This window comes from Equus przewalskii, chromosome 8, assembly GCF_037783145.1.
Source record: "Equus przewalskii isolate Varuska chromosome 8, EquPr2, whole genome shotgun sequence".
Taxonomy (NCBI): Eukaryota; Metazoa; Chordata; class Mammalia; order Perissodactyla; family Equidae; genus Equus; species Equus przewalskii.
In genome coordinates, this window is record NC_091838.1 from 29182857 (window position 1) to 29207197 (window position 24341).

Below are 24341 nucleotides of genomic sequence, written 5' to 3' on the forward strand. Positions count from 1 at the left end.
TTTTCAAAGACAGCTTGAAAGCCATGGCTTCTAACTACAGCCACCATAATATTTTAGAAAGAAGTGATGAACACACGGGAATCACAAAAACAGCTGTCACTTTGGGGGAGACTACTAGGTGTTAGGAACTATGCTAAGCACGGTGTCTCTGAATCCTTCCAAAACTCCACGAAGAAAGCCCACCATTAGTCATTTTACAGGGAAGAAAACTGACACTTTGAGAGGCTAAATACTCTCAAAGTAACACCAACTCCCTAAAATATTTGCCAAGAGATTGACCGAGGAAGACTTAGCTACCGGGAATGTCAGAATACATTTTAGAAATGTTACTGCTTATATAGATTTTTTATTTCCAATTTTACCCAATCAAGGTTCTCTGGAACAAGCGTGCTCCTTCACTGACATGTGATGCTGTGATTCGGTCTTCAGAACGCCCAGCGTCTTCACACGCTAGGTCTGGAGATTCATCAAGCACCCACACATACGTTCAGGAGCATATCATTCCATTGAACACCCTAATACTTAAAGCCAGTGAAAATTTCTATATGGTGACTCCCATCACTACTCAAGTCTGGGTGGAAAAATACCAAGCTTTTCTCAAATAACTGCATGATTGTCTTGGGTCCAAAATGGAAAATGCTCTTTCTCCCTCTTCCTGCTTTTGCCTCCCACAAGATTGCTGCATGGATCTCTGCTGATCCAGACTTTTCCCCTCCTTAGGGTGGGATGCTTCCTCACGCATTCAGTAAGAGGAAGAGGTGGACAGAAAGTGGAGGCGGCCACTGAACAGCGGGGCCTCTCCAGGCGGGAGATTGTGTGAGCTGAAGCCAGAAGTCCCTTGAGGGAGGAGTAAGCAGGGGGAAAAGAATGGAGGGGGCCTGTGCGGGCCGAGCAGATAAGAATCTTGCATTCTCCCTCCTTTTCCTTGTTCCTCAGTGCTGGCCGCTGGGGCTCACCCACCCTGTGCCTTTTAACTGTCAGAGAGCCAATGCCAAGTGCTGGGCCAAGACATCGTCGATGACATGTGAGTTGTGTGTGTTCCAAATTGGCCTTCCTGCCTTTCTGCAAGAAAAACAAACTTGAGCTGGACCCCAACAAACATGACAGGAAAAATAACAACCCTTGTCAAGGGCTGATACTGAAAACGGCTGGTCTCTCCACCCCCAAGCCAGCCCCTGCTGTGGACAGGAACAGGTCCCCATCTCTGGCTCCAAGAGGGAGGGCCAGGAATTCCGAAGCTCAGGAGCCTCCATGGTGTAGTATGTGTGGGCCACCAGGTTGTTCCTTCTGAGAGTGCCTGTGCAGGGCACTGAAAGAGGTCCTTTCCAGCTTCCACAGTGATACCACAAGGCATACACACTGCAGCATCAAGCCCATGCTACAGGGAGATCAGTAAATGGCTTTGAGTAACACAGTGATTAAGCAACAGAGCTACACTCACTCTCAACAGTCATAGTTCCTACTTTTATTTTTTGGCTACCTTACAAAAAGAGGAATTCAGAATGTACGCTATTGTTGGGCCCATTTCCCTAGATAATATGCTACAAGTCCTTAATGAAAGCTACTGGCATACATAATAAAACAATAATGTGAAATATTATTATTATTTTAAATAATGCTCCTCCATCAAACTTGTTAGCCTTCCACAAGCTAGAATCTGTTCTCTTTTTCATCAGTATTTTCCATGTGATTTGACATGGTTCACATACAAAGGTGCTCAATTAAACAGTGGGTTGAACTAAACTGAAAATAACTTTTTCTAGATCCAAAAAACAGTATTTATATATACACAAAAGAATTGAAAGCAGGAACTCAATGAGATATTTCTATACTTATGTTCATAGCAGCATTATTCACAATAGCCACAAGATGGAAGCAATCCAAATGTGCATGGACAGATGAATAGGTAAACAAAATGTAGTATATACATACAGTGAAATATTATTCAGCCTTCAAAAGGAAGGAAATTCTGACACCTGCTACAACATGGATGAAACTTTATGGGCATTACGCTAAGTAAACTAAGCCAGTCACAAAAGGACAAACACTATGTGATTTCACTTAAATGAGGTACCTAGAGTATCAAATTCACAGCGACAGAAAGCAAAACAGTGATTACCAGGAGCTGAAGGAAGGGAGAATGGGGAGTTAGTGTTTAACGGGTAAGAAGTTTTAGATCAGGGTTATGAAAAAGTTCTGGAGATGGATGTGGTGATGGCTGCACCACCATGCGAAAGTACTGAATACCACTGAACTATATACTTAAAAATGGTTACGATGGTAAATTTTATGTTATGTATATTTTACCACAATTAAAAAAAATCATTATTAGGTCTGTATTCAGTCTTGGTCAAGGGAGAGAAAATGCTAAATTATGCTGACATCTTCCCCAGTGTGTGCACACTCCTGGAGTGTTCAACTCACAATAATGCAATGTTCAACATATTCTTATCAGCAGACTTGAGCTTGAGGTCTAGGACACTTGCATTAGAAATTTTGCAGATCCATTTTTCCGAAGATTTTAGAGCATTCCTAAGAAGCTTTTTCATAGGCTCAGACAGTGAGCCACTAACTCTTAAGGGTTTTTTGGGTTTTTTCTAAGATTGGTGCCTGAGCTAACATTTATTGTCAATATTCTTTTTTTAATCTTCTTTTTTGGGGCTTCTCCCCAAAGCCCCCCAGTACATAGTTGTATATTCTAGTTTTAGGTCCTTCTGGCTCTGCTATGTGGAACTCGACCTCAGCATGGCTTGATGAGTGGTGCTAGGTCCACACCCAGGATCCAAACTGGTGAAACCCTGGGCTGCCTAAGTGGAGCTCACGAACTTAACCATTCAGCCATGGGGGTGGCCCCTAACTCTTAAGGTTTGATGTAAAAAACAAAGAAAAACAAAAATTTGTTTTGCTTATCTATACTACACTAATAAATTTTTAAAAAGGAAATGAAAATTTTTTCAGTTGTTTTCTTTCATACCTTGTAAAATTCTTCTAAACATAAACTCTTCCATGCCCCTGACTCTACTTAGGAGTCTGGTATAACTTCAATTCCAAAAAAGACAAGGACATTACAAAAAGGGAAAATTATGAAGCCATCTCGCTCACAACTTTCTAAATCAAGTATTAATACACTCATTCCAGCAAATGAAAATAAGCTAATACTTTGCACTTAAGTATATTCCATGAAAACAAGATTAGTTTAATATTAAAAAATCAATTAACCAACCAATTAACTACTAAATTAATCAATTAATTATAAAATTACAGAAAAAAATCATATGAACATCTCAATACATGCAGGAAAAAGCAGTTGATAAAACATAACATCCATTCTTGATAGATAAAAACTCTTAGAGCAAACTAAAAATAGATAAGAACTTCCTTTACCAACCAAAGTGCATTTACAAAAACTCTACAGCAAACATCATATGTACTGGTGAAATGTTGGAAGCTTACCTTCTGGGATTGGAATGAGTCAAGGATGCGGGCTATCATTACTTCTGTGGTAATGGTGGGCTAACCTGGATGGCAAGGCAAGAAAAAAAGTGAAATGTATAAGCCATGGAAAGTGAGAAATACAAATCTTATTTAAATATAATGATTTTGTGGGAATAAAATCCAAAGGGATTTACACATACATTTTTAAAATTAATGCATTCAATTAATACTGACATAGATACAAATTAAATAACAGGGCACCAGGGATGCACTTCCCAAAATATTTTGTGTATTTTGGAGAGGGGGAGTGGGGAAATGAAACAAGATTCTATGATTTGATAATGATTCAAACTGAGTGATGGGGATGGGAGTCTGCTGTACTATTCTGTATACTTTTGCATATGTTTGGAATTTTTTTAAATAAGAAGTTTTTTTAAAAAGATAAGTGAGGCGCTGGCCCGGTGGCGCTGTGGTTATGTTTGCATGCTCTGCTTTAGTGGCGTGGGGTTCGCAGGTTCAGATCCTGGGTGCACCTAGCACTGATTGTCAAGCCAGGCTGTGGTGGCATCCCATATAAAAAAAAAAGAGAGGAAGATTGGCACGATGCTGTCTCAGGGCCAACCTTCCTCACAAAAAAATAAATAAATAAGTGAGTTTAGTTGCTGAACACAGGGTCAATAGACAAAAATGAATTATAATTCCCTAAATCAGTAAAAGGAGCTAGAAAATATTTTTTAATATACCATTTATAGTAGCATAAAAACATCAAGTAGCTAGTATATATCTAACAGAAATTCACAAGACTTCTACAAAGAAGACTATAAATATTCGAGGAAATTGGAGAAGACATAAATAAATGGAGGGGTATATTATGTTCATGGACTGGAAAACTCAATATTGTAAAAATACCAATTCTTCCACAAAATCCTCCATAGATTAAATGCAATGCCTATGAAAATCTCAATGAAGTGTGTGTGTGTGTGTGTGTGACGTGCGTAACTTGAGAAGCTAATTAAAATAGAGAGCTAGGGACTAGGAAAAGTCAAGCTCTTGAAGAAGACGTAAAAGGTGAAAAAATTGTTCTACCAGATATGAAGACTTATGAAACTACAATAACAAGACAGTGTGATGCTGGCATCAAGATAGGAAAACAGACCAGTAGAAGAGACTCATTAGCCAGAGAGACTGTCATACAACCAATGTCTGCTATTTGAGAGGAGTGTGTTGCAGAGTGGTGAGGAAAGAACAGCCTTCTACTGGATGGCGCCAGGGCAATGGTACACCCACGTGGGAAACAATTAGACTCCAACCCATCCCACACCACACGCAAAACTAAATTCCAAAAAGGTTTTAGATCAAAATGTGAAAGGAAAAACAAATAAAATTTCTAGAAGATAGCACAGGAGAATAGCTTCCTGGTCTGTGGTAAGGAAACCTTTCTAAACACACAAAAAGCACAAAAGATAAAAGAAAAAGATTTTATATATTGGACTACATTAAAAAATAAGAATTCCTGCTCATAAAAAGACACAAATCAGTGAGTGAAAACATATGCGAGAGAGTAGAAGATACTTAGAACATAAACAAACAACAAAGGACCTGCGTCAAGGATGTAAGAATTCCAAATCCCTAAGAAAAATAAAGATAACTCAGGAGGAAAATGGGCAAGGCCTTTGACAAGCACTTATGAGTTCTATGGCCAAGAAGTAGATGAAAACACAGGCACTTATGAGTTCTATGGCCAAGAAGTAGATGAAAACGTACTCAACCTCATAAGTAATTAGGGAAATGCAAATTAAAATGAGAATTGTTTAAACTGAAAAGACTGACGATACCAATTTTCTGCTGAGAATATAGAACAATGGGAATATTCTCATACTACTGGCGGGAGTATAAACTGGCACAACATTTTAGAAAACAATTTGGCAATTGTCCATCACAGTGGTTCTCAAATGTTTTGCTTTCAGGACCCCTTCACACTCTTAAGAATTATTGATGACTCAAAAGAACGTTTTTTATGTGGCATGCTAGTTTGCTATAGCTGCCGTAACAAAATACCACGGACTGGGCAGCCTAAACAACAGATATTTATTTTCTTGTAGTTCTGCAGCCTGGAAGTCCAAGATCAAGGTGCCAGCAGGTGTGGTTTCTCCTGAGGCCCCTCTTTCCTTGACTTGCAAATGGTCACCTTCTCATTGTGTCCTCAGATAGTCTTTCCTTTTTGCGCACCAGCCCCTGGTGTCTCTTTCTGTCCAAATTTCTTCTCATAAGGACACCAGTCAGATTTGACTGTGACTCACTCTAATGGCTTCATTTTAACTTGATCACCTCTTTAAAGGCCTCATCTCCAAATACAGCCACATCCTGAGGCACTGGTCGGAGGGAGCGAGAGGTGGGCAGGGAGAACACATTCAGCCCATACACGTAGGTTATATCAATTAATATTTATCATAGTAGAAATTAAAACTGAGACATTTTCAAATATTTATTTATTAAAGATCTGCTTCTAAGCTCATATGATTGTTGGCAGCATTCAGTTCCTTATGGTGCTATAGGACTCAGAGCTTCAGTTTTTGCTGGTTATTGGTCAGAGGCCATCCTCAGCTCCTGGAAGCGACTTGCAGTTTCTAGACATGTGGGGTTTGCCAACATGGCCACTTGCTTCCTCATAGCCAAAAAGGGAGTGAGATTCCAGCAAGACAGCACTAGAATCGAAAGTAATGTAATCATGCAATCCAGTATATGATCATGTGTGTTCTTTCACCTTCACCATGTTCTATTTGTTAAAAGAAAGTCATCGATCTTGCCCTCACTTGAGAGTGGAGGATTGCATCAGGGCTTAAACACCAGGAGGTGGGGATCACAGGGGCCACCTTAAGCATCTGTCCTCTACATATAACAACATATTGTTTTGATTGAAGTTAATGAGAAAAGTCCAACCTCATACAGATACGTAGTTGAAAGAGTGAAGAGTATTTTATTAGCATTCTCAGATAATTGGGGTATTCGTCTTTGATACTATACCAAAACTTGGCAAGTGGTGGTTTCTTAAAGGTTGCAACGTGGAATCAGAAATCATATCAGTGAAATTTTTGTGCTCTGTTACATTAAGATCTACTGGTTTAGTTTAGTTTGACTGGAGTGTTTAACCATACATGATTTTGCAATATAATGCACAGGTCATCAGGAAAATATTCGTTCAGTGGCTTATAAAGATCTTCCAAATATTAACACATTCCATCATACGTTATTTAAAAAAAAGTCAAGTTTATCATTATCACTGCTGGATCCCACCAAAAAGTCTTTAATCAATGGGAAACTGACTAAACTCACAGTGAGAAAAACAAGTTTCCAAAATTTTAGTGAACTCTTCCTCGAGAGAACCGCCATACTTCAGTATACAGCCTTTTGCGTACTTCTCATTTCATCACACAGAATGTTAAAGAGACACGTACTCAAGGATTGAGATTTAATAGAATTAATAGTTTTTGCTATGTCCTCACAGGCATTCTTAAATGAAACTGACATTTATTTATTTTTTCTGCCAGTGCACAGCAGTGAAGTAGTAAACAATGCCTACTAGTAAAGTTTGGTGCCACCGCCTTGAGTGAGGCTAAGAAACTAGAGGTTTTACCCAACATGACTTTTGCAACATTAGTGCAAATGTCATCACAGTGAAAAAGGGCAAATAACGTCTCATTATGATTATGACGATAGTTGTTACATCACAGACTCCCTGAAAGTGCTTAAGGGACCCCCAGCATCTATGGACCACTCTTTGAGAGCTACTGATCTATCAGATTTGAACAAAGCCCTTGACCCATCTAGTGTACTTCTAGATATTTACCCAACAAATGCACCTTGATACCCTAAAGGTACATCAAGAAAAGGGCAAGAATGTTTAGAGACGTATAATTTATAATAGCCAAAATGCGAAACAACTTAAATATAAATAAAAATAGAATAGATATACTGTGAAATATCTATACAATAGAATACTGTAAAACAATGAAATGGATAACTGTGGCAGAGCTACATGCAAAAATATGGAGAAACTAAGAAACATAATATTGAGAAAAAAATCAGTCACAAAAGAACATGTAATCTATGATTCCATGTAGGTAAACTTTTCAAAACAGGCAAGCTTACCTAAAGGCAATGCAAAGATGAAAATGAAACTTCAAAAATCTTAGTAGAATATACAGGTGAATTCTTTTGGCTCTTGAGACTATTATAGATTTTTTAAGACACAAAAAAGCTAACTTTATGAGGAAAGATTAATAAATTTAACTCTATTAAAATTTAGAATTCTTACATCAAATATATCTTAAAATAAAAAGTTACATGCAACCAAAAAGAATTAATATCAACAGTACATAAATAATTCCTATTAATCAATGAGAAAAACAGATATAACCTGATAGATAAATGGGCAAAAGGTATAAACAGGTATTTCACAGAAGAGAAAATATATTCGGACAACCAGGATATGAAGAGATGCCCAGTGTCATAGAGACAAGAAAAATACAAATCGTGACCATGACATGAAGTCATTATAAATCCATTTGTTTAGCTAAAATTAAAAAGCTGTGACAATAAAAAGTATTGGAGGGAGGTGAATCCACAGGATTTCTCATACGTTGCTCAAGGGAGTGCAATTTGGGGTAGCCACATTGGAAAACAGTTTAATATCATTTTTAGAAGCTGAACATTCACATATCTGGGTACATGCCAAGAGAAAGATTTACACAGGTACGTCAGAACAGGAATGTTCATAGTAGCATTGCTTACAACAGCAAAACTTGCAAACTACCCAAATGTCCATCAAAGAGAAAATGCATGAAAAATAATGTATTAATATTCACACAAAGGAGTATTATACAGGAGCCAAACAAACGAACTACAGCAGGAGACACCACTATGGAAGAATCTTAGCAATATAATAACAAGTGAAGAACGTAAGTTCCCAGTAGTGACATAAAGCATGATACCCTTTCTAAAAGTTAACAAAAAAATTAAATTAAAAGATATTTTTTTAGGAAATGTGGATACAATAAAAAAGTAAGGGAATGATGAACACAGGACTCAGGCTAATGACTTCCTATGGTGGAAGGAAGAGCAGCACAGGATGCGGAACCCATTGTCAGATGTCAGTCATCGTCAAGATTCTAACTTTTGTGTTTGGCGGTGGGTTTACAGGGGCTTAACGTATCATTATCTATAAGTGAATTAATAAATAGGCAATACTTGGACAAATTTTGAGACTGTGTAATGAACAAGAATTAGGATTAATCCAATTTTGTGCCCTTGAAGTCAGTCCTTCATTAAAAATACATTAGGAATAAGAAATGTAATAGTTGGATCATCGCTGGATGAAAAGTAAAAGGGATACAAATGAAGATCAAATTGAATTTGGAAGATCAAATTGAGGAACTCTCCCAGGGAAAAAAAAGGAAGAAAGGATAGAGAAAGAGAAAATATTTTAAGAGTTAAGAAGTATCATAGATAGATGTAGAAATGCCAAAATCCAGGTAACAAGAACCACCAAAGGAAAAATACACAAATGGAGAGGAAAAAGTAGCAGAACCAAAAACCCCATCATTAAAGAATTAGATTGAGTCCATAATTTCTGAAAGAGGAAAGGTAAAGGGAAAAAACAGCACACACTTGGAAACACTATAGCAATATTTAAGAACACTGAATAAAAAGAAACTTCTAAAATTCATATGGAAAAATTATCAAACCAGAAAAGCCAGAAACATACTTTAAAAACTAGAGAGTCATGGCGGTGTTTTTGTCCTACCAGACGTCAAAGCTCAGCATAAAGCAGCCGTGCCTGAAACACTGGGTTACCTTTTGTGAACAGACAATGGCACAGATTGGAAATTACAGAAGTCAACTCATATACACACATGAATTTAATATATTATAAAAGTGACTTTACAAATCAATGGCCTTGGGATAACTGGATAACCAAGTGGAAAAAAATCATCTGCATTCTTTATTGGTTTGCTAGGGTTGCCACAATAAAGTACCACAAACTGAGTGGCTTACACAATAAGAATTTATTTTCTCACATTCTGGAGGCTCAAAGTCCAAAATCAAGGTGTTGGCAGGGCCTTGCTCCCTCTGAAGGCCCTAGGGAAGGCCCTGCTCCGTCATCCCTCCTAGCTTCTGGCTCTGGCTTGTGGCAGCGTAGTTCCAATCTTCACATGACATTCTCCCTGTGGGTGTCTGTGTCTGCATTTCCCCTTTTTTTAGGAACACTAGTCCTACTGGATTAGGGGCCCACTCTACCCCAGTATGTCCTCCTCTTAATTAACTACATGTACAATGACACTATTTCCAAATAAAGTCAGATTCTCAGGCACTGGGGATTAGCAGTTCAACATGAAAATTTTAGAGGGACACAATTCCACGAGAAACATATTTCTACCTTAATTTCTACACTACAATAAGTTCCAGAAAGATTAAAATTCTGAAAAAAGAAAAAGGATACAGTGTAAGGACAAGAAGAGCACATGGGATAATTGTTTCTAAAAATCCAAGAACGGAGATGACCATTTTAAATATGGCAATTCAATTAAACTTAATTATAACAAAAGCCAAAGCCATAAAACAAATAAAAAGTTAATAAAATGATCATGTGATTTAAAAAAATTCTGCATGGCAAAAAACTCTATAAACAAAAGAGAAATGATAAACATAGAAAAAGACTTTTGCAATTTATGTCATAGAAGAAAGCATATCTTCTCTAACTCAAAGAGAAAAAGGAACAACAGTAAAATGGAAAAACGAGCAAAGATGCAAATAATAACAAAACTGTCAATAGCACAGAGATACTTATTTTTCTGTGATAAACTGACTTGGAAGACAAATCCCAAATATGTTTGAGTGAAGGACCCACAGACACAACAATGAACAAGCGGATCAAACCAAAGAAGACAATGGTCTTGCTGAGATGTAAACACTGAAAATAAAGCTCAAAAGAAAAGAACTCTAAGTGTTTGGTCCATAGAAATACCGCTATATTTTTAACCTCCAGAAAATTACCTAAACTCTCTAAATGAGCTAAGATGTCTTAATACATGAAATGCAGATGACACTGTCCACTTTACTGGACATTTGTGATTATTAAAGCTGACTATCCAAAGATCCAGGAAAATAAATAGCACACAGTAATTTTACAGTAAATACTCATTTCCTTTCCATTGTCTCTTTCCATTTCCAACTTAAGGATGAGCTTTTCAAGTCTAAACTTCAGTCACATCACATTTTAATTCTTTATGTTCTCCTCACCCTCTAATTAGGGTTACTCTTGATTCACACATGATTCCTGTTTTTTATTGAGGTATAACTGACATACAGTATTATATTAGTTTTGGGTGCACAGCATACTGATTTGACATTCACAGGTGATTTTTATGACAAACTTTCTGCACTTTTTTTGGTATTGTGATGCTTTTGCATCACTGGTTCATCATGTTCGAAAAAAATGACTCTTGGGGCTGGTCTGGTGGTGCAGCGGTTAAGTTCGCACATTCCGCTCGGCGGCCCCGGGTTCGCCGATTTGGATCCCGGGTGCGGACATGGCACCGCTTGGCACACCCTGCCGTGGTAGGCGTCCCACGTATAAAGTAGAGGAAGATGGGCATGATGTTAGCTCAGAGCCAGGCTTCCTCAGCAAAAAAGAGGAGGACTGGTAATCATTAGCTCAGGGCTAATCTTCCTCAAAAAAAAAAAGAAAAGAAAAGAAAGAAATGACTCTTAGTAGTGTGAATGGATGATGGCAACAGAAAGGGAGGAGAGAACATTTGTGGTTCTTTCACAGTAAGTTTACCTGGCAAAGGTGAAGAGCAAACACAGCCCCGTGTTCTGAACAAGACGAAACAAGCTGAGGAAGCTGACTGCTGCAGGGCACAATCCTCTGTAAGTGGCAGAAAAGGGACAATTACTGTCACAACCACAGAAGACAGCAGATCTTTGAAAAGCTTCACGGTTAGCTTTTAACGGTCCAATTTTAAGGTATAACACATGCTCCTCGCCTTACTCCTCAAAAAACAAAAGGTTGCTGAGGCGGCCTGTTGACGGAATGGTTAAGCTCACGCGTTCTGCTTCAGCAGCCGGGGTTCGCCGGTTTGGATCCCCGGGGCAGACTTATGCACCACTTGTCAAGCCATGCTGTGGCAGGCATCCCACATATAAAGTAGAGGAAGATGGGCATGGATGCTAGCTCAGGGCCAGTCTTCCTCAGCAAAAAGAGGAGGATTGGTGGCAGATGTTACCTCAGGGCTAATCTTCCTCAAAAAGAAGAAAAGGTTGCTGATATGAAAAAGAATTTTATTTTGCAGAATGATTTAAAATAATTCATAATAGAGATCCCCATCTCAGAAGAGATTAAATACCATAGATAGAATATGAAAAGCATTAAAAATATATACTGAGTGTCTGGGTGAGCAAATATTACTGAAAGAGGGCTTCCTTACTCATGAAGCCTCACTCTCCTTCCCCTTGACTCCTGAATCCATGAATAATTCACATGAACATAGCCTCTATGGCTATTTCATTTTGGTTAACTGATTTGTAAGAGTTATTTGATGTCCGGAAAGCCTTTTGGATCTTTTTCCAAACCTTTTAATGTCTTTTTTTGTTAATATTTTCTTTTTGTAAAACTATGTTCAGTTCTGACTTCAAAATAGTTAGTTTCTCACATGAATGAGATCAGCTATCCTGAGGTGACAGAGCTCTCTTCAGTCCCATGTGGGAATAATAATTAAATTAATCTAAGCCATTTTTAGCATAAAAACCTCATGCATTTTCCCCAAGCATACTGCAGGTCTTTTCATTAATTAAAAACAACGTCCCCAGCAATAGTCAAATACTGAAAGAAGTTCAAATTTCTCATAAGATTACCCATCAAAGGTATGCATTGTTGAAGTACGACACTGTAAGGCTTTGTATTTATGAATACCATAAATTGCTTCAATTCTGTTCTATTTCCATCAAGTTGCTAGACTTTTCTCAAGAATTACCAGCCTAGAAAATAACAAGTATTGGCAAGGATGTGGAGAAACTGGAACCCTTGTGCACTGTTTATGAGAATGTAAAATGGTAACAGCCACCATGGAAAACCAAATGGTGATGCCTCAAAAAACAAAATGTAGAATTACCATATAATTCAGAAATTCCACTCCTGGCCACATACCCAAAAGAATTGAAAGCAGGACTTGAAGAGATGTTTGCACACCCTTGTACATAGCAGCATTAACCACAATAGCCAAAAGGTGGACACAACCCACGTGTTCAGATGGATAAATGGATAAACAAAATGTTGTATGTACATACAATAAAATATTATCCAGCCTAGAAAGGAACAAGATTCTGACACATACTATAATACAGACGAACCTTGAGGATGTTATACTGAGTCAAATAAGCCAGACACAAAAGGACAGATGTTATATGATTCCACTTACATGGGGGACCCAGAATAGTCACACAGACACAGAGAGTAGAATGGTGGTTTCCAGGGGCTGGGGGAGGGGCCGTTGAAGACTTAGTGTTTAATGGATACAGAGTTTCAGTTTGGGGAGATGAAACAGTTCTGGAGATGAATGATAGCGATGTACGCAACAGTGTGAATATACTTAGTGCTACTGAACTATACACTTAAAAATGGTTAAAATGGCCAACTTTATGTTATATGTATTTTACCATAACAAAAAAGGTAAAGTAAAAATAGCAAAAAGAAGTACCAGCCTAAATGATTATCATAGTGTTGTCCTAATGACGCTAGAGTAAGAATTAAGAGTTAATGTACATAAAGCACTTGGAACAGTGCCTGATGCTATAGTTGATATACACAAAAAATTAGCCATTACCATCATAATCATTGTTACTAAGATTATTACCTCCTACCAACATGTGTTATGCTATAGTTTTTCTATTCTAAATACAAAATTTTCCTGGTGTAATGAAAAGTGATCTCAGTAGATGGCTCCCTCTGGCACTTGTCGCTTTCTCAGGGGAAGCCTGATTTCCCTGCTAAAGGGCAGACTCCAAGGTGTGTGAAAGCCCTGCAGACCTTGAACTAAAGGGCCCCAAACCACAGCAAGGTCTGCATCACCTTTTCGTCTCCCCACATCTGGAGCTTTGCCAACTATTTCTTGGGATCATTTATAATAACTCACTTAAAAAGATAACAGAAATTGCAAGTTAAAGTAATAAATTGTTTTCAGTCCATAAAACATTTATTTAGTCCATAAAACATTTATTTAGTACCATAAAATGCTTTCCAGCAGTTCTATTTTTCAATCCTAGGAATAATTCTGCCACAGGAGTGTTATCTCCATTTTGCGGTGAGGAAACTAAACCTTGAAGCAAGTAAACACTCTGCCCAGTGGGACACAGCATGTCCCACAAAAAATAGAGAAGGACCATCCCCCTGACTCACGGCTCTACTATTTGCAATACGTACTTCAAAAATTAGAAATAAATCCATTTTTTTTTTTGTTACATTAAAGCTAAAAGGAAATAGAGACATTGATTTGTCAAACCAAAATGAAGCGCTTCTAAATGCAATTTGAGACCCTGGACGAGTTCAGAAAATTATGCATCATGTAAGGTGCAGCCTGAGAAGCCTTATGAATTCTACTTATTGTCATAGATGGGTCAAAAATCTAGCTATTTGTCTAACAAATCTGGGAAAACCTGCAGACTGGTGAAATAAACAAACTTCAGAAGAATTGTTCCTATGACAGCTCTATCCAACCTCAAAGAAACAGATTTAGAATTCCTAAATGGAAAACATCATAAAACGGACCACTGGCATCTCGCAGCCCTGGAGGAAGAGCCAACAGGTAAGCCAGCATCAGCTGAGCCCTGGAAGGGGGAAGCTGGGCACATGGGCTGAGCCACCTTCTCCAGGGTGAGTCACCAAATGGCTCAACTTAACGTACCTTTTCAGTGATCAACTCATTGTGCCTAATAATCCTGATACCATCATCAAGAGCTTCCTAATTACTCTCTCTAATATTGTAGGTTCAAAGAATAAAGCAGAGATCACCAGAGATCAAAGAAAAAGAAAATACAAAGTCAATTTATTATTTCTTGACCAGGCAAGGAAACACACCCCAATAAAGAAATTCACTGACTAGTCACACTGGGGTCAAGTCAGGGGGCTGAAGGTGGTGGGGTATAGGTGTGTTGGTTATGTTAACTAAGGAATGAACACTCTGAATAGGGTGGAGTCCACAGTAAAAGACTGGTGAAAACAAGCCCCATCGTCTGTTGGTCAAGAAGAAGCCTTCAGTTAGGATCAGCTAGGCTCTGATGTACAAGGGTCTCTCAAAGTCTCTGATGTTTTATCCGTGTCAGTTGCTTAAAATCAGTTCTGATGAAACACAATATTCAGTTTTGGTATCTCCTAAGAAACTGCTGATAGAAATGGAAAATTTTCCTTATGCATAGGTTACAACAACCACATGCAATGCATGACATCATATTGGATACTGACTTGCAAAACCAGCACTAAAGACATTTGGGGGGAATCTGAAAAAGGTTTGCATAGTACATGAGAAGAAAACTTATTAAAATGGAAATGGTTGGCTGACAGAAAAGTCACAAAACAGTGTGTACAGTATGATATCATTTTGCTAATAATAATAATAATGTACTTACTTGTACATATAGAAAAATATTCAGACGGCTATCACAAGTGTTATAATGGTGAGTTGAGGTGAAGGGAATGTGATAGGCTTTAATTTTCATTTTTGCTCTACTTTCTAATTTTCTACAATGATCCTGAGCTGTTTCTGCTGTAATAAAAAGTTATTCTTGTGGACTGATGCAGTGTAAACGATCTCACTTTTCTCTTCCCTGGGGATTTAAAGTTGAAATGTGCTTTGAAATGATATTGGCTTCTAGACAGACAGAAATGACAGCTTGACTTCTGACATCTGATGGATTTTTGCCTCAAATCCACAGCTCTAGCCTCAGCACATGACAGCCCCAAATGAGTCAGACCTGAAGGTGATTATGGAACACTAAGAAAATTTTGGGAACACTTCCAGTTCTTCACACCACCCACATGAATACCTGGAAGCCCAGCGTTACTGTGGCAATCCTCTGGCCAAAGCAGCTGGCCACTCAAACGGAACACGCTGGGCGCTACACTCAGTGCGAGGAGTTAAAGACCAAGTACAAAGCAGTAGGTGACCATCAGACTTCCTAACTCTCAGGGTCAAAAACTAGATTTCATGACAGGGAGACACAACTCCCACTGATTTATCTTTCCTTTATCCTGTAACTGGTGATTTCAAGTCTATTCCGTGACTGTATCAGTAATTGCTGGGTGGAGGTTTTTTAAAACACACAGGAATGTCTTTTCTAAACCAAATCAGACCTGCAATTTGCAAATCTCAAGAGACCAAGCAGGATGGTAAGGGCAGACCCCAGGTTTATCAAGAATAAAGAGGGGTCAAAGTTCAAAGATTCGGGAAAATCAAAATAGGCAACTACCGGATGGTATTAACTTAAATAAACCAAATGTAGGGTTAAATAGGCCTGCTGATGTTAAAGGTTACATCATTACTCAACTTCAGCCTTCTAAGACAATGAAGAAATGTGAATAAAATTACCTACCAGCATAAATCATTCTTACCCAACCCAAATCCCAGGGAGGACTGAGGAATTACCTCCTTGTACAATCAAAGATAGATGAGTTCCCTGGCTCTTTGCAGGAGCAGCCAAAGATTAACCTGGCCTTACGGCAGAAATTCGGGCCAGGATAAAGGGCAGAGAAGGCAGAAGTCCAGAACTATGCAAAAAGTCCCACTGAAAGAAAGTTTTTGTTGAATTTAATATTCTTTTATGTTAAAAATACAAAATGGAATATAAAAATTTATATCCTTTCATGCCAATTGTATTTTTTAGAAAGATACTACAAGGTTAAATAAAAAGTTTTCCCCTCAAGTTTCTAACAAGAATGAATTGTGGGAGCTGGCCCTGCGGCTGAGTAGCTAAATTCGTGCAATCCCCCTTCAGCGGCCCAGGGTTTTGCTGGTTCTGATCCTGGGTGTGGCCCTAGCACCGCTCATCAAGCCATGATGAGGTGGCGTCCCACATAGTAAAACCAGAAGGACCTAAAACTAGAATATACAACTATGTACTGGGGGGCTTTGGGGAGTAGAAGAAGAAAAAAAAGATTGGCAACAGATATTAGCTCAGGGCCAATCTTGAAAAAAAAAAGAATGAATCTTCTCCATCAACTTTATCTAGGATCGTTATTTCAAGGTTCTTTCAAACCTAATAGATTATAAATTTGTATAACAAGAACTTGAATATTGTTTCTTTCTATTTATTTCCATAGAAAGTGTCCAATAAATAGTAAATTAATCATTTTTGATTGCATCTCTAATAATTTATTCTTTGGAATTTTCACATCATAAAGAGGCTATACACCAACTAAACAAACATATACTGTAAAGGTTTGACTTACTAAACCATATATGCTTACATTATAGTTAATTTTTTTTTTAGGAAGATTAACCCTGAGCTAACATACACTGTTAATCCTCCTCTTTTTGCTGAGGAAGACTGGCCCTGAGCTAACAACTGTGCCCATCTTCCTTTATTTTATATGTGGGACACCTGCCACAGCATGGCTTGATAAGCACTGTGTAGGTCCAGGCCTGGGATCTGAACCAGTGAACCCTGGGCTACTGAAGTGGAGTGCACGAACTTTGCTACTTCACTGGGCTGGCCCCTAAATTTTTATTTTAGAAGACTTTCAATATAACTCTTCAAAAATTCTAATGAAAAGGTAGCATATGTCAGCTTTCAACACACTCTCTTAAGTATTTAGCTATTCTCTCAGGGGAAAGTTAAACATAGAACATCCTTAACAATAAGACACCACAACATACTTATGAGAGTGGCTAAAATCCCCAAATCTGACAATACCAAGTGCTGTCCAGGGTGTGAAGCAATAGGACCTCATTCATTGCTGGTGGGAATGAGAAATAATATAGCAATTTGGAAGACAGTGGGGCAGTTTCTTAAAAAGCTAAACATAGTCTTATATGATTCTGTAATCATGTTCCTAGATATTTATCCTACTTATTTGAAAACTTTTGTCCATAACAAACACCTGCATGTGAATGTTTATAGCACCTTTATTTACAATTGCCAAGTACTGGAAGCATCTAAAGAATATGCCTCAATAGGTGAATGGATAAACAAACTGCAGTGTATCCATACAATGGAATATTATTCATGGATAAAAAGAAATGAGCTATCAAACCACAAAAAGACATGAATGAATTTTATTACATATTACTGAGTGAAAGAATCCAGTCTGAAAATGCTACATACAGTGTGCTTTCAATTATATGACATTCTGGAAAGGCAAAACAATGATAAAGATGAGTGCTTACAAGCATTGGGAGGGGCTTTGAATAGGTGAAGCACAGGGGATTTTTTTTGGGGTGGTGAAACTGTTCTGTATGATATCATAATTGTGCGTATACAACACTATGCATTTGTGAAAACCTATAGAACTTTACAGCATAGAGTGATCCTTAATATATGCAAATAAAAAAATCATTTAGGAAGTGGGGTATCCCAGAATGGAATTCAGACTATGACAAGAGAATCTAACTGTATTACAAATGTATGAACAACCTTACTGAAGGCGTTGGAGGGAAAGGTACTGATCTAAGTAACTCTGGAAATGAGTGAAGTTCACAAGACTAAAGGCAAACAACACAGTATATGAGCACTGTGCTCTAACTGATAAAGTTGTTCCCCATGGGGGTGCAGGTTAACAATTCTAATACCGTGACACATGTATACTGGAATTGAACAACTAAGCAAATGGACGGCAGATGATGAGAGTCCTATTTCTCACTGTTGGAGTGGGAGTTTACAGAGAAGCAAGAGGAAGACACTAGAGTAATCAATGTGGTAATGTATTCGGTTGGATACTTCAGCATGAACTAATATTTAGTTTAATTATAGATATGGATGGTCACACACAGAAATACTTATAGATTTATGTGTATACATGGGTTAGTATACGCACATATGTTTCCTTGCTCTGTCAGCTAAAAGGACATAGAAGCAATGATAGCCCAGTAGCAAAAAGCAAAACCAGTGCCCAGATCTTGGTTTCTAATACTATTCACCAATAAAAGGAACCAGAGCTTCTGGAGAAATGGTTGATTCTAGGACTGGGACAAGGAATAGACAAGATAAGTCTGGGGCATTTTGTAGTACCAAGAAATAAGAAAATGCTCAAAAACATACTCACATTGATGAGAATATGCCAAAGGAGCCAAATGAAAGAACTCCTAAAAGCAAAGCTGGAATAATCGGGGCTACAAAATAAATAGATTAGTATTATATTATAATCCAAGGTGTAAAGTAAATATCCATGAGTGCATACTGATACAAATAAATGATTGAGTAAATAAATAAATAGGGGAGAAGAAACCAATCTCCCGTGGAGAAGAATTCCAAATAATGTGGATATTCTACCATTAAGGAGGTGAAGCATAACTCTCCATTCCTGAAGGGTTTGCTGCACACAGTAACTTCATTCCAAAAAGTGCAGTGTGGAAAGTGGGAAAAGTAATTTTACAGTGCAGAGACTTGACAAACACTTCTTTAGCCAGGTGATCAAAGTCGACATCAACAGTGATGTCATGTTGACTGTAGGTACCCTTGATATGATGTGATGAAAACAGCACTTTACCCCTGTGGTCTTCCTATAAACCCCTAACTCCATGCTAAATTCATCATGAGAAAAACATCAGGAAAAAAACACAACACAACAATTGAGGAGTATTCTATAAAATACCTGACCAGTACTCCTCAAAATTGTTGAGGTCATCAAAAACAAGGAAGGTCTGGGAAACTGTCACAGCCCAGAGGAGCCTAAAGAGATGTGACCACTAAATGTAAGGTGGATCTTGGATGGGATCTGGAACTGAAAAAGGATATTAGGTAAAAACTTAGGAAATCTGTATAAAGTATGAACTTCAGTTAATGATAATGTATTGCTTCATTAATTGTAACAAATATCCCACACTAACATAAGATGTCAACAATAGAGGAAACTGGATGCAGAGTATGTGAGAACTCTCTGTACTATTTTCATAATTTTCGTGTAAATCTAAAACTGTTCCAAAAAATTATTTTAAAAATTCAAGCAATACTATTGCTTGAATAATGAAATAACACGTCTATTTTCCAGAAGAAAAAAAGAGTAGAAGACTTGAGGGCAAGTTGTCAGTCACACCAGAATTTATCCCATGACTAATTTAAACATCTCTGCTCTCTCTTTAAAGTAAGGAAGTGGAAGGAATATTCCAGTTGTTGTTGAGAGAGAGCTATTGGCAAGCACCAAAACAAAAATTTAAAAATCAAGACAAAATAGTTAGCCAAATAAGAAACAAAATAAATATCCGAGGCAAAGGGCTTTGTTAGCTATACTTTTAAGTATTGACTCAACGTCCAGGCTCTGATGACATCCCAGATGTCGGGGACACAGCCCTCAGAAGAAGGTCCAGAATCCAGGAGAAGGTTCCTAATGAGCCTCCCAAAGGAGACTCCAAAAATGATGTGAAAACACGTTGCATATAAAAAACACAAACTAGAAGAAGCCTTTAAGGAGGATTTTTTGAAGAAGAAGAAGATTAGCCCTGAGCTAACATCCACGCCCATCTTCCTCTACTTTATACGTGGGACGCCTGCCACAGCACGGCTTGATAAGCAGTGCATAGGTCTGCACCCGGGATCCGGGCCAGCAGACCCCAGGCCACCAAAGCAGAACGTGTGAACTTAACTCCTGCGCCACTGGGCCGGCCCCTCTTCAAGGAGGATTTTAATCAGCAAAGACAAAATGGCTGGAGAGACCAGGAGGAAGGGGCCCTAGGGGCGGGCAGCTGACCAAGGTGGCTGGGCTCTGTTATCCAAGCACAGAGACGCCAGTTCACTCACACTGCCTACCACACATACATTTGTCTTCGCTTTTATCTCTGTGAATCCATAGCCAAATTTCTTTAAACCTACTAATTTCATGATTTTGTGGCACAAGTTACAAGAACGTTTTCTAGAAAACTTGATTTTGATTCCACAGAAAATGACAGATACATACTGCATTCTATTGAGGTTCCCTTACTGCCTCCCAAGGAGAGAGGAGTCTCCCAAGAGAAAAGTCAAACATGAGAATAATTTATTCAAAAGTGTGTGGGATACTTCAAAAATTCACCATCAGTAAAAATTTGCTTATTTTTACTAAATAATAGAAAGGGAGAACAAAGAAAAGTTTTTCCGCTATTCCATGATTCCCCAGATTTTATTTGGCAGACTAAAACTTGCATTCCTTTTCCACTTAAAGCAGTCCATTCACATTTGTGGAACATGAAATACCTCTACTTAAGAGCAGTTTCAGGATTTACTTAGTTTCAAAACACCAATTTTCGCCTTACAATTGAGCTTGGAGAGTGTATCAGCCCTGAGGAAAATGGACCTCAACTGGTAAAACTACAGCAAACAAACACAGCACTTGAGTATGGATAAGATGCAGACAGTGAGAACCAACGTGCTATGAAAAATAAAACTGTCTCTCCCTGTTTTCTATGCACACACATGCATTCATTCAAAGTGACAACGGTTCTTTTATAGCAAATAGCCAAATTCCTACACAGCTAAGCAACATCTCTCTCAGGCAAACTAAAGTGCAGCCTAAAAGCAAACTATTCACTTCCCAGATCCTGGACATCTGCTCTGCATGCCAGTGGGTGCCCTGGGTTTCTCCTTCCGGCCAGTGGTGGCGGTCAGGCCTCACCCTGCGTTGAGTGTGAGCAACTGGGACAGGGCACAGAAATCAATGTTGCTGGAATAGGTGTAACAGGTTTCCACAGGAACAACCATTGAAACAAGTCACACGGTGTAAGTTGCATGTCCTGGGACCATTTCTCCAGTTCTGTAATTTTAATAGCTTACATTTCCTAACACTTTAAGGAGTTAACCAGTTTGCCAGGCATTGAGGAGTGGCAGTGGGAGAAATCAGGCCCCCTGTGGGCTGTCTTCCTGGACCTGGTGCCAAAGTTCCTGAGAATGATGAATAGCGACTTCTCTAAAGCCAGGGTCAGATGGTCAGATCAACGATGAGATTTTTGAAAATCTGAATAGTTCTCACCGTGTTGTCAAGTATTTTACGCAGTGAAACCAGGCTGAGAATTGAAACTTCTTCAGAAGAACTGAGCAAAGAGACTTTGCAGGCTTTGAATAGAAGTCTTAAATTATTAATATTAGTCTGGAAAACCCAAATATAGTGAGCCAGGTTAGAGGCATGTTGGCTGAAAAACCAAAAGTTTCCTTTTTAGGCATTCTAAACTTGTCTGGAATCAAGGCAAATCGAGCGTCCTCCAGCCAGCCTCTTCCAATTCCTCCAGTCTCAAGTCCTAATCCTCACTGTTAAACTTCATTAGCAGGCTTTCAGAAGTCTACCACCCATTAGAGAGAGGAGACTGCTCTTTGCAATTGCCTTATACAAAATAACACCCCCATAAATGTTTGTTCTAAAGGTCTGTCACATAATATCTGATCCTCAAAGGGCCTCTTATCCTGTCTTCATCACTGGCCTGTGGGTGTGAAAATGAAGTGCCTTCTCTTTGGAGGTGGAGGGTCCTTCTAGTTAGCTCAAGGCTGGGTGATAGATAACACGAAGAAAAAAAATCTTAACTTGGGACCAGAAATTTGCATCTGATTGGGCCCTCACTGGGAGCACCTGCCTGGTGTTGGGGATGCTTTCCAAAGGGGGAGGTGGGCGGGAAACAGAGAGTACACATTCACAGGAGCCTCAGGCTGACATTGAAACCTTCCATTCTCTCTTTTCATCTTGCCCTTTATCAACTTAGTATATTTCAAGATTGAATTCTGAGTGAAAGAAAATAAACAAGGAGTTAGATATCATGCAGTTACTAGGAGAGCAAGGAGACTAAGCATTGCTTAAATTAAGAGTGGTGAAATGTGCACATCACTGCTACCACCTGGGGACCTGATCCCCTCAAATGTCATTGATATTGGTCAAACTGTGAGGGCAAACAAAAGCTGGAAAATGATTCTAAGAGAACTATTTGAGATAATGGAAATTTTGTAAACCCCAGAGCTTTCCCTTCTAGAGAGGCGCTAGCGTGCTGTGGTGGAGAGCAGCTTGCAGACAACCAGGTTTAAGTCCAGCTCTGCAGCTTTTGGGATCTGTGGTGACATGTCTCTTTGTCACTGTATGCCACAGCTTCCCATCTATAAAATGAAAATAGCGCTAGTATCTATCCCATGGTTTTTTGGGAAGATTAATTAAGTTAATATATACTAAGCACTTAGAATCATGCCTGGCATTATATGTGCGAGGCATTATTATTTCCAGTTTCTTAGTTTGTGACTTTTTACTACCTAAGCAATGTCTCTGACAGGTGCACAATGCCACACCTTATGCATGCATCTAAGACGGCCCAGAGCTCAGACCAGTGCACACCTGGAACCAGAAACCTGCATCCAGTGAATCAGCATGAAATGTGTATCCTTCCCCAGTTCTCTATTCAAAAACACATATGGATTATACATGATTTATTTATAAAGCTGTATATTTTGCTTTGTCTTTTTAATTCTTTTACTAAAAAAAGAAAAACTTGGAGACAAAAAATCTTTTCACTTTTACATCTTGGTGATGATAAATGGCAAATCAGAAATCAGTTTTGAAAATACGGAAGAAAATTTTAACAATTACAGTAAATCATGGAGGAAAATACATTAATAAAGTTTACTTATATTGTTGAAATTTGAACAGAACATTGAGGTGGAAGGAGTTCATTCCAGACAAAATTCTGAGAACTTTAAGATTCCTATGGTTATTTTCTTCCCAGATGAAGAATTTAGTCAGCACCTGAAGACCAGTAGAAAGTAGAAAAGACTATAATTCAACTAGAATACGGGAGACTAGGGTTCTAGCTTTGGCTTCATCACTAACTTGATGCCTCAGACAAGTTATCTGCTGTCTTGTGTCTCAATTTCTTCATCTATCAAATGGGAATAAAGCACATATAGCAAAGAAATTCTGAGAATTAAAAAATGGTTTTAAAAATTAAAGGTATAAGTGAACATAAGATGTGCAGTTATTCTCTGTTAATAAAAGAGATTTAGTAACTCTTTAAAGCTAGCTGTATAGAAAAATGACCATGCTTTTATAAGAATTCATGCAAAAGAGAATTTTAAAGTGAAAGTTGACTGTCCCACCCTCCGCTCTCCCTAGCAGCAGTAACTTGATTTAGTATTCTGCCACTCTGAAATCTCTTAGAAAAACACTTATCAAATATACTACTTAGCTTATAAAATTAAAAATCCAAGATACCATATAATCATTTCGGCCCATTTCTATCTACTGTTCTTCTGCCTGAACAAAGAGAAGACAGGACAGCTGTGTAACGTTTCTTCACAAGCCCTGTATTATTGGAGAATAAAAATGTTTTCTTAAGCATATGAGACGCTGTTGCTATTCTAACCTAATTTCTAGGCAGTGGCTTGAAGAAAAGGGAGCAGCTCTTGTGTGAGAGCACGCTGCCCTTGTGCCCTCGTGGTCCTCGGTGGCATGTGGCACATCATGGCCGCTGCAGCTGCCTCAGGAACTCGGCCCCCCTCTTTGCAGTCTGCTTCCAGCCTTTACTGGAAACAAGCTGCCTCTACCTGACAGCTGTGAATGCCCCTTCCCCCTGATCTCGCTTGCAACTCAACAAGCTCTCATTCATTGGACTTCAGACTGGCTCAAGAAGAAGAGAATTCTCCTGTAAACGGGATCTGGGAGACCATTTCCACTGCATACTTGGCTGACCACTGTATAACAT

General features: G+C 38.6%; 1 long non-coding RNA gene across 19 annotated transcripts in view; it reads right to left on the minus strand.

Annotated features, from left to right (window-relative positions):
- Positions 1-24341, minus strand: part of LOC103558022 (uncharacterized) — a 149391-nt gene that overhangs the window by 51920 nt on the left and 73130 nt on the right. For all 19 annotated transcript variants that reach the window (XR_011543406.1, XR_011543396.1, XR_011543409.1 and 16 more), the window contains exons 3-4: positions 11276-11362; positions 3454-3518 (exon numbers count right to left, since the gene is read on the minus strand). This is a non-coding gene — a long non-coding RNA (uncharacterized lncRNA). The remainder of the gene's footprint in view (positions 1-3453; positions 3519-11275; positions 11363-24341) is intronic.